A 14,856-nucleotide genomic window follows, 5' to 3' on the forward strand; every position below is an offset into this window, starting at 1 on the left:
CGGTATCAAACCAACACCCACGGGAAGCTGTAAGCATAGAGGACATGCCTGCACCCCATTGGACTTACCTGTGTGGGTTAAATCCGGGTTATTTGACAACCTATGGCGGTGATGGTTCTGCTCAGGCAGAGCAGTGCTGATGCTCCTCATAAAGCTGTCGCTGCTGTGAAGGTTCTAGGTGACATCACAAATCCCTATGGTTACATACACAACAAAGCTGGGTTGTTGTTGTTTACACTCTGCAAGGCCTGTGGAAGTGAGTGACATCATAGCACTGTAGTTCTGAGGGTTCTAGATGGATGCAACAATCTCCTGTTGCTTCTATGAAGGCCATAATAGACGACATCACCAAACAGCTCCATAGTCACATACACAGCAAAGGAGAGATGTTGTTTACACCTAGTGATGTCAGTGGTATTGAGTGACATCACAGCACAGTGCTAAGGCTCCTGGGCCTGGACACAGCAGCGGCTGCAATATCTCAACGGAGAATACGTTTATATATATGTGTGTGTGTGCGCGTATATATATATATATATATATATATATATATATATATATATATATTTCTCCGCCGAAATCACTTTTAAACCCATTTCCACCTTTTTTTCCCTTCTCTTCCTCTTACTTTTTTTTCACGTTTTTTTACGTTTTTCTCCTTTTCGCCTCTTTTCTGGGCGTATTATTCTTCTTTTTCTTCTTTTTTTTCGTCTAATGCATACCCCATCAGTGCAGCAATGCTTATTCAATACCGCCAGCAGATGGAGACACTGGGGGATAATTTTCTAAGGATTTATACTGATTTTTCCTGTCTGAATTTGTCGCACAGAAAGTTGCAGGCCGAATATGTGTGACATTTCTGCGACTTTAGCTTCTAGAGCATTTTTACAACATTATACATAGGTGCTGAATACATAAAAAGCGACTGTTCAGCGACAGACAAGTCGCATCGGCTGAAAGTAGGCCAGAATGTCAGTCCATGTTGGAGCAGGTTTAGATACAGTCTAAAGTATAGATCTCAAAGTCTGTGCACAGAATTTAGCAAGGGCCTCGCACCTTCTGATGCATCAGGTAGGTGCACAATAGCATAGCCTAACCCTCTGTACTTTGGTCTATATTGATGCGGGACATAGACAGCCAGCTGATGACCAATCCATTAGTGCAATGGATGGCTGGAAGCATTTGTCTTTGCCTTTGCAATACCACAGAAGCAATGCATGGTCAATGTACAGCAATGACACACCTGTGTGAACAGCCAGGAGACCCCCCCCCCCCCCCCATGTTATGTTACATAGTTACATAGTTAGTACGGTCGAAAAAAGACATATGTCCATCAAGTTCAACCAGGGAATTAAGGGGTAGGGGTGTGGCGCGATATTGGGGAAGGGATGAGATTTTATATTTCTTCATAAGCATTAATCTTATTTTGTCAATTAGGAACATTCAGCACCCACCCGCTATCAAGGCAGCTGCCTATCATGTCATGCCCTACCTGCACAGGTGTGCTGGCTACTCAAATGATCCAATTAAGGAGGCCATTTAGTCAGCAGCAGCAGAAGTCCTGTGCCTGGACGCTCCAACAGCGGCCAGACACAAGCAGAAGCAGCAGAAGCAGCAGCAGCAGCACCACCTTTTGTTTTTTGGCTGCAGCAGCAGCAAGGCCCACAGGGCTGGCTAGCTGGCTAGCCAGCAAGCAGGTAGCAATGAAAGTAGGAATCTTTCTTTTTAACCCTGTAAGGGGGTGGTGCACTGTACCCGAAGATACTGCCATATCGGGTCAATGCATAGGGCGACGGAAGCAAGCTTCGAAATCGGCCCCCGTTCTCAAAAATCCATTTAATATATGGTCCCCAGATAGGGGACGTATCAGATATTAAACTGATAAGAACAGATACTACACTTGATCTTAGCCAAAAGGCCGAGAAGCGATAACCGTGAAAGGGGCGGGCCCAACAAGGTCCCCTTCATGGGCACTATCACTGCTTGCTGTCAGGGAGGCTGCCAGACAATTTTCCATGCACACTCTGGGCTGGGGGGCAGTCAACCACCAGTACACACAGCAGAACCTAAACCCATACCATTATTGCTAAGCAGCAAGACAGGGGCCCATTGCACTCCCACGGGGCCTTTTTAAATGCAATCCATAACCCGGATTTGCCAGGAACCCTTCTTACTCCTCCTACTTGCATGTGACACTGGGCTTAGGATCTGCATAGGAAACACACACACAAGCACACACCTACCTTTGTTGCCTGCAGATGCCTCCTTGGCTGTCCCCAAACGGTATCAAACCAACACCCACGGGAAGCTGTAAGCATAGAGGACATGCCTGCACCCCATTGGACTTACCTGTGTGGGTTAAATCCGGGTTATTTGACAACCTATGGCGGTGATGGTTCTGCTCAGGCAGAGCAGTGCTGATGCTCCTCATAAAGCTGTCGCTGCTGTGAAGGTTCTAGGTGACATCACAAATCCCTATGGTTACATACACAACAAAGCTGGGTTGTTGTTGTTTACACTCTGCAAGGCCTGTGGAAGTGAGTGACATCATAGCACTGTAGTTCTGAGGGTTCTAGATGGATGCAACAATCTCCTGTTGCTTCTATGAAGGCCATAATAGACGACATCACCAAACAGCTCCATAGTCACATACACAGCAAAGGAGAGATGTTGTTTACACCTAGTGATGTCAGTGGTATTGAGTGACATCACAGCACAGTGCTAAGGCTCCTGGGCCTGGACACAGCAGCGGCTGCAATATCTCAACGGAGAATACGTTTATATATATGTGTGTGTGTGCGCGTATATATATATATATATATATATATATATATATATATATATATATATTTCTCCGCCGAAATCACTTTTAAACCCATTTCCACCTTTTTTTCCCTTCTCTTCCTCTTACTTTTTTTTCACGTTTTTTTACGTTTTTCTCCTTTTCGCCTCTTTTCTGGGCGTATTATTCTTCTTTTTCTTCTTTTTTTTCGTCTAATGCATACCCCATCAGTGCAGCAATGCTTATTCAATACCGCCAGCAGATGGAGACACTGGGGGATAATTTTCTAAGGATTTATACTGATTTTTCCTGTCTGAATTTGTCGCACAGAAAGTTGCAGGCCGAATATGTGTGACATTTCTGCGACTTTAGCTTCTAGAGCATTTTTACAACATTATACATAGGTGCTGAATACATAAAAAGCGACTGTTCAGCGACAGACAAGTCGCATCGGCTGAAAGTAGGCCAGAATGTCAGTCCATGTTGGAGCAGGTTTAGATACAGTCTAAAGTATAGATCTCAAAGTCTGTGCACAGAATTTAGCAAGGGCCTCGCACCTTCTGATGCATCAGGTAGGTGCACAATAGCATAGCCTAACCCTCTGTACTTTGGTCTATATTGATGCGGGACATAGACAGCCAGCTGATGACCAATCCATTAGTGCAATGGATGGCTGGAAGCATTTGTCTTTGCCTTTGCAATACCACAGAAGCAATGCATGGTCAATGTACAGCAATGACACACCTGTGTGAACAGCCAGGAGACCCCCCCCCCCCCCCCCATGTTATGTTACATAGTTACATAGTTAGTACGGTCGAAAAAAGACATATGTCCATCAAGTTCAACCAGGGAATTAAGGGGTAGGGGTGTGGCGCGATATTGGGGAAGGGATGAGATTTTATATTTCTTCATAAGCATTAATCTTATTTTGTCAATTAGGAACATTCAGCACCCACCCGCTATCAAGGCAGCTGCCTATCATGTCATGCCCTACCTGCACAGGTGTGCTGGCTACTCAAATGATCCAATTAAGGAGGCCATTTAGTCAGCAGCAGCAGAAGTCCTGTGCCTGGACGCTCCAACAGCGGCCAGACACAAGCAGAAGCAGCAGAAGCAGCAGCAGCAGCACCACCTTTTGTTTTTTGGCTGCAGCAGCAGCAAGGCCCACAGGGCTGGCTAGCTGGCTAGCCAGCAAGCAGGTAGCAATGAAAGTAGGAATCTTTCTTTTTAACCCTGTAAGGGGGTGGTGCACTGTACCCGAAGATACTGCCATATCGGGTCAATGCATAGGGCGACGGAAGCAAGCTTCGAAATCGGCCCCCGTTCTCAAAAATCCATTTAATATATGGTCCCCAGATAGGGGACGTATCAGATATTAAACTGATAAGAACAGATACTACACTTGATCTTAGCCAAAAGGCCGAGAAGCGATAACCGTGAAAGGGGCGGGCCCAACAAGGTCCCCTTCATGGGCACTATCACTGCTTGCTGTCAGGGAGGCTGCCAGACAATTTTCCATGCACACTCTGGGCTGGGGGGCAGTCAACCACCAGTACACACAGCAGAACCTAAACCCATACCATTATTGCTAAGCAGCAAGACAGGGGCCCATTGCACTCCCACGGGGCCTTTTTAAATGCAATCCATAACCCGGATTTGCCAGGAACCCTTCTTACTCCTCCTACTTGCATGTGACACTGGGCTTAGGATCTGCATAGGAAACACACACACAAGCACACACCTACCTTTGTTGCCTGCAGATGCCTCCTTGGCTGTCCCCAAACGGTATCAAACCAACACCCACGGGAAGCTGTAAGCATAGAGGACATGCCTGCACCCCATTGGACTTACCTGTGTGGGTTAAATCCGGGTTATTTGACAACCTATGGCGGTGATGGTTCTGCTCAGGCAGAGCAGTGCTGATGCTCCTCATAAAGCTGTCGCTGCTGTGAAGGTTCTAGGTGACATCACAAATCCCTATGGTTACATACACAACAAAGCTGGGTTGTTGTTGTTTACACTCTGCAAGGCCTGTGGAAGTGAGTGACATCATAGCACTGTAGTTCTGAGGGTTCTAGATGGATGCAACAATCTCCTGTTGCTTCTATGAAGGCCATAATAGACGACATCACCAAACAGCTCCATAGTCACATACACAGCAAAGGAGAGATGTTGTTTACACCTAGTGATGTCAGTGGTATTGAGTGACATCACAGCACAGTGCTAAGGCTCCTGGGCCTGGACACAGCAGCGGCTGCAATATCTCAACGGAGAATACGTTTATATATATGTGTGTGTGTGCGCGTATATATATATATATATATATATATATATATATATATATATATATATATTTCTCCGCCGAAATCACTTTTAAACCCATTTCCACCTTTTTTTCCCTTCTCTTCCTCTTACTTTTTTTTCACGTTTTTTTACGTTTTTCTCCTTTTCGCCTCTTTTCTGGGCGTATTCTTCTTCTTTTTCTTCTTTTTTTTCGTCTAATGCATACCCCATCAGTGCAGCAATGCTTATTCAATACCGCCAGCAGATGGAGACACTGGGGGATAATTTTCTAAGGATTTATACTGATTTTTCCTGTCTGAATTTGTCGCACAGAAAGTTGCAGGCCGAATATGTGTGACATTTCTGCGACTTTAGCTTCTAGAGCATTTTTACAACATTATACATAGGTGCTGAATACATAAAAAGCGACTGTTCAGCGACAGACAAGTCGCATCGGCTGAAAGTAGGCCAGAATGTCAGTCCATGTTGGAGCAGGTTTAGATACAGTCTAAAGTATAGATCTCAAAGTCTGTGCACAGAATTTAGCAAGGGCCTCGCACCTTCTGATGCATCAGGTAGGTGCACAATAGCATAGCCTAACCCTCTGTACTTTGGTCTATATTGATGCGGGACATAGACAGCCAGCTGATGACCAATCCATTAGTGCAATGGATGGCTGGAAGCATTTGTCTTTGCCTTTGCAATACCACAGAAGCAATGCATGGTCAATGTACAGCAATGACGAACCTGTGTGAACAGCCAGGAGACCCCCCCCCCCCCCCCATGTTATGTTACATAGTTACATAGTTAGTACGGTCGAAAAAAGACATATGTCCATCAAGTTCAACCAGGGAATTAAGGGGTAGGGGTGTGGCGCGATATTGGGGAAGGGATGAGATTTTATATTTCTTCATAAGCATTAATCTTATTTTGTCAATTAGGAACATTCAGCACCCACCCGCTATCAAGGCAGCTGCCTATCATGTCATGCCCTACCTGCACAGGTGTGCTGGCTACTCAAATGATCCAATTAAGGAGGCCATTTAGTCAGCAGCAGCAGAAGTCCTGTGCCTGGACGCTCCAACAGCGGCCAGACACAAGCAGAAGCAGCAGAAGCAGCAGCAGCAGCACCACCTTTTGTTTTTTGGCTGCAGCAGCAGCAAGGCCCACAGGGCTGGCTAGCTGGCTAGCCAGCAAGCAGGTAGCAATGAAAGTAGGAATCTTTCTTTTTAACCCTGTAAGGGGGTGGTGCACTGTACCCGAAGATACTGCCATATCGGGTCAATGCATAGGGCGACGGAAGCAAGCTTCGAAATCGGCCCCCGTTCTCAAAAATCCATTTAATATATGGTCCCCAGATAGGGGACGTATCAGATATTAAACTGATAAGAACAGATACTACACTTGATCTTAGCCAAAAGGCCGAGAAGCGATAACCGTGAAAGGGGCGGGCCCAACAAGGTCCCCTTCATGGGCACTATCACTGCTTGCTGTCAGGGAGGCTGCCAGACAATTTTCCATGCACACTCTGGGCTGGGGGGCAGTCAACCACCAGTACACACAGCAGAACCTAAACCCATACCATTATTGCTAAGCAGCAAGACAGGGGCCCATTGCACTCCCACGGGGCCTTTTTAAATGCAATCCATAACCCGGATTTGCCAGGAACCCTTCTTACTCCTCCTACTTGCATGTGACACTGGGCTTAGGATCTGCATAGGAAACACACACACAAGCACACACCTACCTTTGTTGCCTGCAGATGCCTCCTTGGCTGTCCCCAAACGGTATCAAACCAACACCCACGGGAAGCTGTAAGCATAGAGGACATGCCTGCACCCCATTGGACTTACCTGTGTGGGTTAAATCCGGGTTATTTGACAACCTATGGCGGTGATGGTTCTGCTCAGGCAGAGCAGTGCTGATGCTCCTCATAAAGCTGTCGCTGCTGTGAAGGTTCTAGGTGACATCACAAATCCCTATGGTTACATACACAACAAAGCTGGGTTGTTGTTGTTTACACTCTGCAAGGCCTGTGGAAGTGAGTGACATCATAGCACTGTAGTTCTGAGGGTTCTAGATGGATGCAACAATCTCCTGTTGCTTCTATGAAGGCCATAATAGACGACATCACCAAACAGCTCCATAGTCACATACACAGCAAAGGAGAGATGTTGTTTACACCTAGTGATGTCAGTAGTATTGAGTGACATCACAGCACAGTGCTAAGGCTCCTGGGCCTGGACACAGCAGCGGCTGCAATATCTCAACGGAGAATACGTTTATATATATGTGTGTGTGTGCGCGTATATATATATATATATATATATATATATATATATATATATATATATTTCTCCGCCGAAATCACTTTTAAACCCATTTCCACCTTTTTTTCCCTTCTCTTCCTCTTACTTTTTTTTCACGTTTTTTTACGTTTTTCTCCTTTTCGCCTCTTTTCTGGGCGTATTATTCTTCTTTTTCTTCTTTTTTTTCGTCTAATGCATACCCCATCAGTGCAGCAATGCTTATTCAATACCGCCAGCAGATGGAGACACTGGGGGATAATTTTCTAAGGATTTATACTGATTTTTCCTGTCTGAATTTGTCGCACAGAAAGTTGCAGGCCGAATATGTGTGACATTTCTGCGACTTTAGCTTCTAGAGCATTTTTACAACATTATACATAGGTGCTGAATACATAAAAAGCGACTGTTCAGCGACAGACAAGTCGCATCGGCTGAAAGTAGGCCAGAATGTCAGTCCATGTTGGAGCAGGTTTAGATACAGTCTAAAGTATAGATCTCAAAGTCTGTGCACAGAATTTAGCAAGGGCCTCGCACCTTCTGATGCATCAGGTAGGTGCACAATAGCATAGCCTAACCCTCTGTACTTTGGTCTATATTGATGCGGGACATAGACAGCCAGCTGATGACCAATCCATTAGTGCAATGGATGGCTGGAAGCATTTGTCTTTGCCTTTGCAATACCACAGAAGCAATGCATGGTCAATGTACAGCAATGACACACCTGTGTGAACAGCCAGGAGACCCCCCCCCCCCCCCCCCATGTTATGTTACATAGTTACATAGTTAGTACGGTCGAAAAAAGACATATGTCCATCAAGTTCAACCAGGGAATTAAGGGGTAGGGGTGTGGCGCGATATTGGGGAAGGGATGAGATTTTATATTTCTTCATAAGCATTAATCTTATTTTGTCAATTAGGAACATTCAGCACCCACCCGCTATCAAGGCAGCTGCCTATCATGTCATGCCCTACCTGCACAGGTGTGCTGGCTACTCAAATGATCCAATTAAGGAGGCCATTTAGTCAGCAGCAGCAGAAGTCCTGTGCCTGGACGCTCCAACAGCGGCCAGACACAAGCAGAAGCAGCAGAAGCAGCAGCAGCAGCACCACCTTTTGTTTTTTGGCTGCAGCAGCAGCAAGGCCCACAGGGCTGGCTAGCTGGCTAGCCAGCAAGCAGGTAGCAATGAAAGTAGGAATCTTTCTTTTTAACCCTGTAAGGGGGTGGTGCACTGTACCCGAAGATACTGCCATATCGGGTCAATGCATAGGGCGACGGAAGCAAGCTTCGAAATCGGCCCCCGTTCTCAAAAATCCATTTAATATATGGTCCCCAGATAGGGGACGTATCAGATATTAAACTGATAAGAACAGATACTACACTTGATCTTAGCCAAAAGGCCGAGAAGCGATAACCGTGAAAGGGGCGGGCCCAACAAGGTCCCCTTCATGGGCACTATCACTGCTTGCTGTCAGGGAGGCTGCCAGACAATTTTCCATGCACACTCTGGGCTGGGGGGCAGTCAACCACCAGTACACACAGCAGAACCTAAACCCATACCATTATTGCTAAGCAGCAAGACAGGGGCCCATTGCACTCCCACGGGGCCTTTTTAAATGCAATCCATAACCCGGATTTGCCAGGAACCCTTCTTACTCCTCCTACTTGCATGTGACACTGGGCTTAGGATCTGCATAGGAAACACACACACAAGCACACACCTACCTTTGTTGCCTGCAGATGCCTCCTTGGCTGTCCCCAAACGGTATCAAACCAACACCCACGGGAAGCTGTAAGCATAGAGGACATGCCTGCATCCCATTGGACTTACCTGTGTGGGTTAAATCCGGGTTATTTGACAACCTATGGCGGTGATGGTTCTGCTCAGGCAGAGCAGTGCTGATGCTCCTCATAAAGCTGTCGCTGCTGTGAAGGTTCTAGGTGACATCACAAATCCCTATGGTTACATACACAACAAAGCTGGGTTGTTGTTGTTTACACTCTGCAAGGCCTGTGGAAGTGAGTGACATCATAGCACTGTAGTTCTGAGGGTTCTAGATGGATGCAACAATCTCCTGTTGCTTCTATGAAGGCCGTAATAGACGACATCACCAAACAGCTCCATAGTCACATACACAGCAAAGGAGAGATGTTGTTTACACCTAGTGATGTCAGTGGTATTGAGTGACATCACAGCACAGTGCTAAGGCTCCTGGGCCTGGACACAGCAGCGGCTGCAATATCTCAACGGAGAATACGTTTATATATATGTGTGTGTGTGCGCGTATATATATATATATATATATATATATATATATATATATATTTCTCCGCCGAAATCACTTTTAAACCCATTTCCACCTTTTTTTCCCTTCTCTTCCTCTTACTTTTTTTTCACGTTTTTTTACGTTTTTCTCCTTTTCGCCTCTTTTCTGGGCGTATTATTCTTCTTTTTCTTCTTTTTTTTCGTCTAATGCATACCCCATCAGTGCAGCAATGCTTATTCAATACCGCCAGCAGATGGAGACACTGGGGGATAATTTTCTAAGGATTTATACTGATTTTTCCTGTCTGAATTTGTCGCACAGAAAGTTGCAGGCCGAATATGTGTGACATTTCTGCGACTTTAGCTTCTAGAGCATTTTTACAACATTATACATAGGTGCTGAATACATAAAAAGCGACTGTTCAGCGACAGACAAGTCGCATCGGCTGAAAGTAGGCCAGAATGTCAGTCCATGTTGGAGCAGGTTTAGATACAGTCTAAAGTATAGATCTCAAAGTCTGTGCACAGAATTTAGCAAGGGCCTCGCACCTTCTGATGCATCAGGTAGGTGCACAATAGCATAGCCTAACCCTCTGTACTTTGGTCTATATTGATGCGGGACATAGACAGCCAGCTGATGACCAATCCATTAGTGCAATGGATGGCTGGAAGCATTTGTCTTTGCCTTTGCAATACCACAGAAGCAATGCATGGTCAATGTACAGCAATGACACACCTGTGTGAACAGCCAGGAGACCCCCCCCCCCCCCCCCCATGTTATGTTACATAGTTACATAGTTAGTACGGTCGAAAAAAGACATATGTCCATCAAGTTCAACCAGGGAATTAAGGGGTAGGGGTGTGGCGCGATATTGGGGAAGGGATGAGATTTTATATTTCTTCATAAGCATTAATCTTATTTTGTCAATTAGGAACATTCAGCACCCACCCGCTATCAAGGCAGCTGCCTATCATGTCATGCCCTACCTGCACAGGTGTGCTGGCTACTCAAATGATCCAATTAAGGAGGCCATTTAGTCAGCAGCAGCAGAAGTCCTGTGCCTGGACGCTCCAACAGCGGCCAGACACAAGCAGAAGCAGCAGAAGCAGCAGCAGCAGCACCACCTTTTGTTTTTTGGCTGCAGCAGCAGCAAGGCCCACAGGGCTGGCTAGCTGGCTAGCCAGCAAGCAGGTAGCAATGAAAGTAGGAATCTTTCTTTTTAACCCTGTAAGGGGGTGGTGCACTGTACCCGAAGATACTGCCATATCGGGTCAATGCATAGGGCGACGGAAGCAAGCTTCGAAATCGGCCCCCGTTCTCAAAAATCCATTTAATATATGGTCCCCAGATAGGGGACGTATCAGATATTAAACTGATAAGAACAGATACTACACTTGATCTTAGCCAAAAGGCCGAGAAGCGATAACCGTGAAAGGGGCGGGCCCAACAAGGTCCCCTTCATGGGCACTATCACTGCTTGCTGTCAGGGAGGCTGCCAGACAATTTTCCATGCACACTCTGGGCTGGGGGGCAGTCAACCACCAGTACACACAGCAGAACCTAAACCCATACCATTATTGCTAAGCAGCAAGACAGGGGCCCATTGCACTCCCACGGGGCCTTTTTAAATGCAATCCATAACCCGGATTTGCCAGGAACCCTTCTTACTCCTCCTACTTGCATGTGACACTGGGCTTAGGATCTGCATAGGAAACACACACACAAGCACACACCTACCTTTGTTGCCTGCAGATGCCTCCTTGGCTGTCCCCAAACGGTATCAAACCAACACCCACGGGAAGCTGTAAGCATAGAGGACATGCCTGCACCCCATTGGACTTACCTGTGTGGGTTAAATCCGGGTTATTTGACAACCTATGGCGGTGATGGTTCTGCTCAGGCAGAGCAGTGCTGATGCTCCTCATAAAGCTGTCGCTGCTGTGAAGGTTCTAGGTGACATCACAAATCCCTATGGTTACATACACAACAAAGCTGGGTTGTTGTTGTTTACACTCTGCAAGGCCTGTGGAAGTGAGTGACATCATAGCACTGTAGTTCTGAGGGTTCTAGATGGATGCAACAATCTCCTGTTGCTTCTATGAAGGCCATAATAGACGACATCACCAAACAGCTCCATAGTCACATACACAGCAAAGGAGAGATGTTGTTTACACCTAGTGATGTCAGTGGTATTGAGTGACATCACAGCACAGTGCTAAGGCTCCTGGGCCTGGACACAGCAGCGGCTGCAATATCTCAACGGAGAATACGTTTATATATATGTGTGTGTGTGCGCGTATATATATATATATATATATATATATATATATATATATATATATATTCTCCGCCGAAATCACTTTTAAACCCATTTCCACCTTTTTTTCCCTTCTCTTCCTCTTACTTTTTTTTCACGTTTTTTTACGTTTTTCTCCTTTTCGCCTCTTTTCTGGGCGTATTATTCTTCTTTTTCTTCTTTTTTTTCGTCTAATGCATACCCCATCAGTGCAGCAATGCTTATTCAATACCGCCAGCAGATGGAGACACTGGGGGATAATTTTCTAAGGATTTATACTGATTTTTCCTGTCTGAATTTGTCGCACAGAAAGTTGCAGGCCGAATATGTGTGACATTTCTGCGACTTTAGCTTCTAGAGCATTTTTACAACATTATACATAGGTGCTGAATACATAAAAAGCGACTGTTCAGCGACAGACAAGTCGCATCGGCTGAAAGTAGGCCAGAATGTCAGTCCATGTTGGAGCAGGTTTAGATACAGTCTAAAGTATAGATCTCAAAGTCTGTGCACAGAATTTAGCAAGGGCCTCGCACCTTCTGATGCATCAGGTAGGTGCACAATAGCATAGCCTAACCCTCTGTACTTTGGTCTATATTGATGCGGGACATAGACAGCCAGCTGATGACCAATCCATTAGTGCAATGGATGGCTGGAAGCATTTGTCTTTGCCTTTGCAATACCACAGAAGCAATGCATGGTCAATGTACAGCAATGACACACCTGTGTGAACAGCCAGGAGACCCCCCCCCCCCCCCCATGTTATGTTACATAGTTACATAGTTAGTACGGTCGAAAAAAGACATATGTCCATCAAGTTCAACCAGGGAATTAAGGGGTAGGGGTGTGGCGCGATATTGGGGAAGGGATGAGATTTTATATTTCTTCATAAGCATTAATCTTATTTTGTCAATTAGGAACATTCAGCACCCACCCGCTATCAAGGCAGCTGCCTATCATGTCATGCCCTACCTGCACAGGTGTGCTGGCTACTCAAATGATCCAATTAAGGAGGCCATTTAGTCAGCAGCAGCAGAAGTCCTGTGCCTGGACGCTCCAACAGCGGCCAGACACAAGCAGAAGCAGCAGAAGCAGCAGCAGCAGCACCACCTTTTGTTTTTTGGCTGCAGCAGCAGCAAGGCCCACAGGGCTGGCTAGCTGGCTAGCCAGCAAGCAGGTAGCAATGAAAGTAGGAATCTTTCTTTTTAACCCTGTAAGGGGGTGGTGCACTGTACCCGAAGATACTGCCATATCGGGTCAATGCATAGGGCGACGGAAGCAAGCTTCGAAATCGGCCCCCGTTCTCAAAAATCCATTTAATATATGGTCCCCAGATAGGGGACGTATCAGATATTAAACTGATAAGAACAGATACTACACTTGATCTTAGCCAAAAGGCCGAGAAGCGATAACCGTGAAAGGGGCGGGCCCAACAAGGTCCCCTTCATGGGCACTATCACTGCTTGCTGTCAGGGAGGCTGCCAGACAATTTTCCATGCACACTCTGGGCTGGGGGGCAGTCAACCACCAGTACACACAGCAGAACCTAAACCCATACCATTATTGCTAAGCAGCAAGACAGGGGCCCATTGCACTCCCACGGGGCCTTTTTAAATGCAATCCATAACCCGGATTTGCCAGGAACCCTTCTTACTCCTCCTACTTGCATGTGACACTGGGCTTAGGATCTGCATAGGAAACACACACACAAGCACACACCTACCTTTGTTGCCTGCAGATGCCTCCTTGGCTGTCCCCAAACGGTATCAAACCAACACCCACGGGAAGCTGTAAGCATAGAGGACATGCCTGCACCCCATTGGACTTACCTGTGTGGGTTAAATCCGGGTTATTTGACAACCTATGGCGGTGATGGTTCTGCTCAGGCAGAGCAGTGCTGATGCTCCTCATAAAGCTGTCGCTGCTGTGAAGGTTCTAGGTGACATCACAAATCCCTATGGTTACATACACAACAAAGCTGGGTTGTTGTTGTTTACACTCTGCAAGGCCTGTGGAAGTGAGTGACATCATAGCACTGTAGTTCTGAGGGTTCTAGATGGATGCAACAATCTCCTGTTGCTTCTATGAAGGCCATAATAGACGACATCACCAAACAGCTCCATAGTCACATACACAGCAAAGGAGAGATGTTGTTTACACCTAGTGATGTCAGTGGTATTGAGTGACATCACAGCACAGTGCTAAGGCTCCTGGGCCTGGACACAGCAGCGGCTGCAATATCTCAACGGAGAATACGTTTATATATATGTGTGTGTGTGCGCGTATATATATATATATATATATATATATATATATATATATATATATATTTCTCCGCCGAAATCACTTTTAAACCCATTTCCACCTTTTTTTCCCTTCTCTTCCTCTTACTTTTTTTTCACGTTTTTTTACGTTTTTCTCCTTTTCGCCTCTTTTCTGGGCGTATTATTCTTCTTTTTCTTCTTTTTTTTCGTCTAATGCATACCCCATCAGTGCAGCAATGCTTATTCAATACCGCCAGCAGATGGAGACACTGGGGGATAATTTTCTAAGGATTTATACTGATTTTTCCTGTCTGAATTTGTCGCACAGAAAGTTGCAGGCCGAATATGTGTGACATTTCTGCGACTTTAGCTTCTAGAGCATTTTTACAACATTATACATAGGTGCTGAATACATAAAAAGCGACTGTTCAGCGACAGACAAGTCGCATCGGCTGAAAGTAGGCCAGAATGTCAGTCCATGTTGGAGCAGGTTTAGATACAGTCTAAAGTATAGATCTCAAAGTCTGTGCACAGAATTTAGCAAGGGCCTCGCACCTTCTGATGCATCAGGTAGGTGCACAATAGCATAGCCTAACCCTCTGTACTTTGGTCTATATTGATGCGGGACATAGACAGCCAGCTGATGACCAATCCATT

The 14,856-nt window shown here is 45.8% G+C and overlaps 6 non-coding genes across 6 annotated transcripts; all 6 read right to left on the reverse strand.

Moving 5' to 3' along the window:
* Nucleotides 1–1,739: 1,739 nt before the first annotated feature.
* LOC130299054 (U2 spliceosomal RNA) lies at nucleotides 1,740–1,930 on the reverse strand. The gene has a single exon (XR_008850252.1). It is a non-coding gene; the product is annotated as a U2 spliceosomal RNA (small nuclear RNA).
* Nucleotides 1,931–4,023: 2,093 nt separating this feature from the next.
* On the reverse strand, nucleotides 4,024–4,214 carry LOC130299065 (U2 spliceosomal RNA). The gene has a single exon (XR_008850263.1). It is a non-coding gene; the product is annotated as a U2 spliceosomal RNA (small nuclear RNA).
* Nucleotides 4,215–6,308: 2,094 nt separating this feature from the next.
* LOC130299076 (U2 spliceosomal RNA) lies at nucleotides 6,309–6,499 on the reverse strand. The gene has a single exon (XR_008850274.1). It is a non-coding gene; the product is annotated as a U2 spliceosomal RNA (small nuclear RNA).
* Nucleotides 6,500–8,593: 2,094 nt separating this feature from the next.
* LOC130299088 (U2 spliceosomal RNA) lies at nucleotides 8,594–8,784 on the reverse strand. The gene has a single exon (XR_008850284.1). It is a non-coding gene; the product is annotated as a U2 spliceosomal RNA (small nuclear RNA).
* A 2,088-nt stretch (nucleotides 8,785–10,872) lies between these two features.
* On the reverse strand, nucleotides 10,873–11,063 carry LOC130299094 (U2 spliceosomal RNA). Its single transcript, XR_008850288.1, has one exon. It is a non-coding gene; the product is annotated as a U2 spliceosomal RNA (small nuclear RNA).
* Nucleotides 11,064–13,154: 2,091 nt separating this feature from the next.
* LOC130299055 (U2 spliceosomal RNA) lies at nucleotides 13,155–13,345 on the reverse strand. The gene has a single exon (XR_008850253.1). It is a non-coding gene; the product is annotated as a U2 spliceosomal RNA (small nuclear RNA).
* Nucleotides 13,346–14,856: the final 1,511 nt, after the last annotated feature.

Source organism: Hyla sarda, unplaced genomic scaffold (assembly GCF_029499605.1).
Source record: "Hyla sarda isolate aHylSar1 unplaced genomic scaffold, aHylSar1.hap1 scaffold_1034, whole genome shotgun sequence".
In the NCBI taxonomy this organism is placed as follows: domain Eukaryota; kingdom Metazoa; phylum Chordata; class Amphibia; order Anura; family Hylidae; genus Hyla; species Hyla sarda.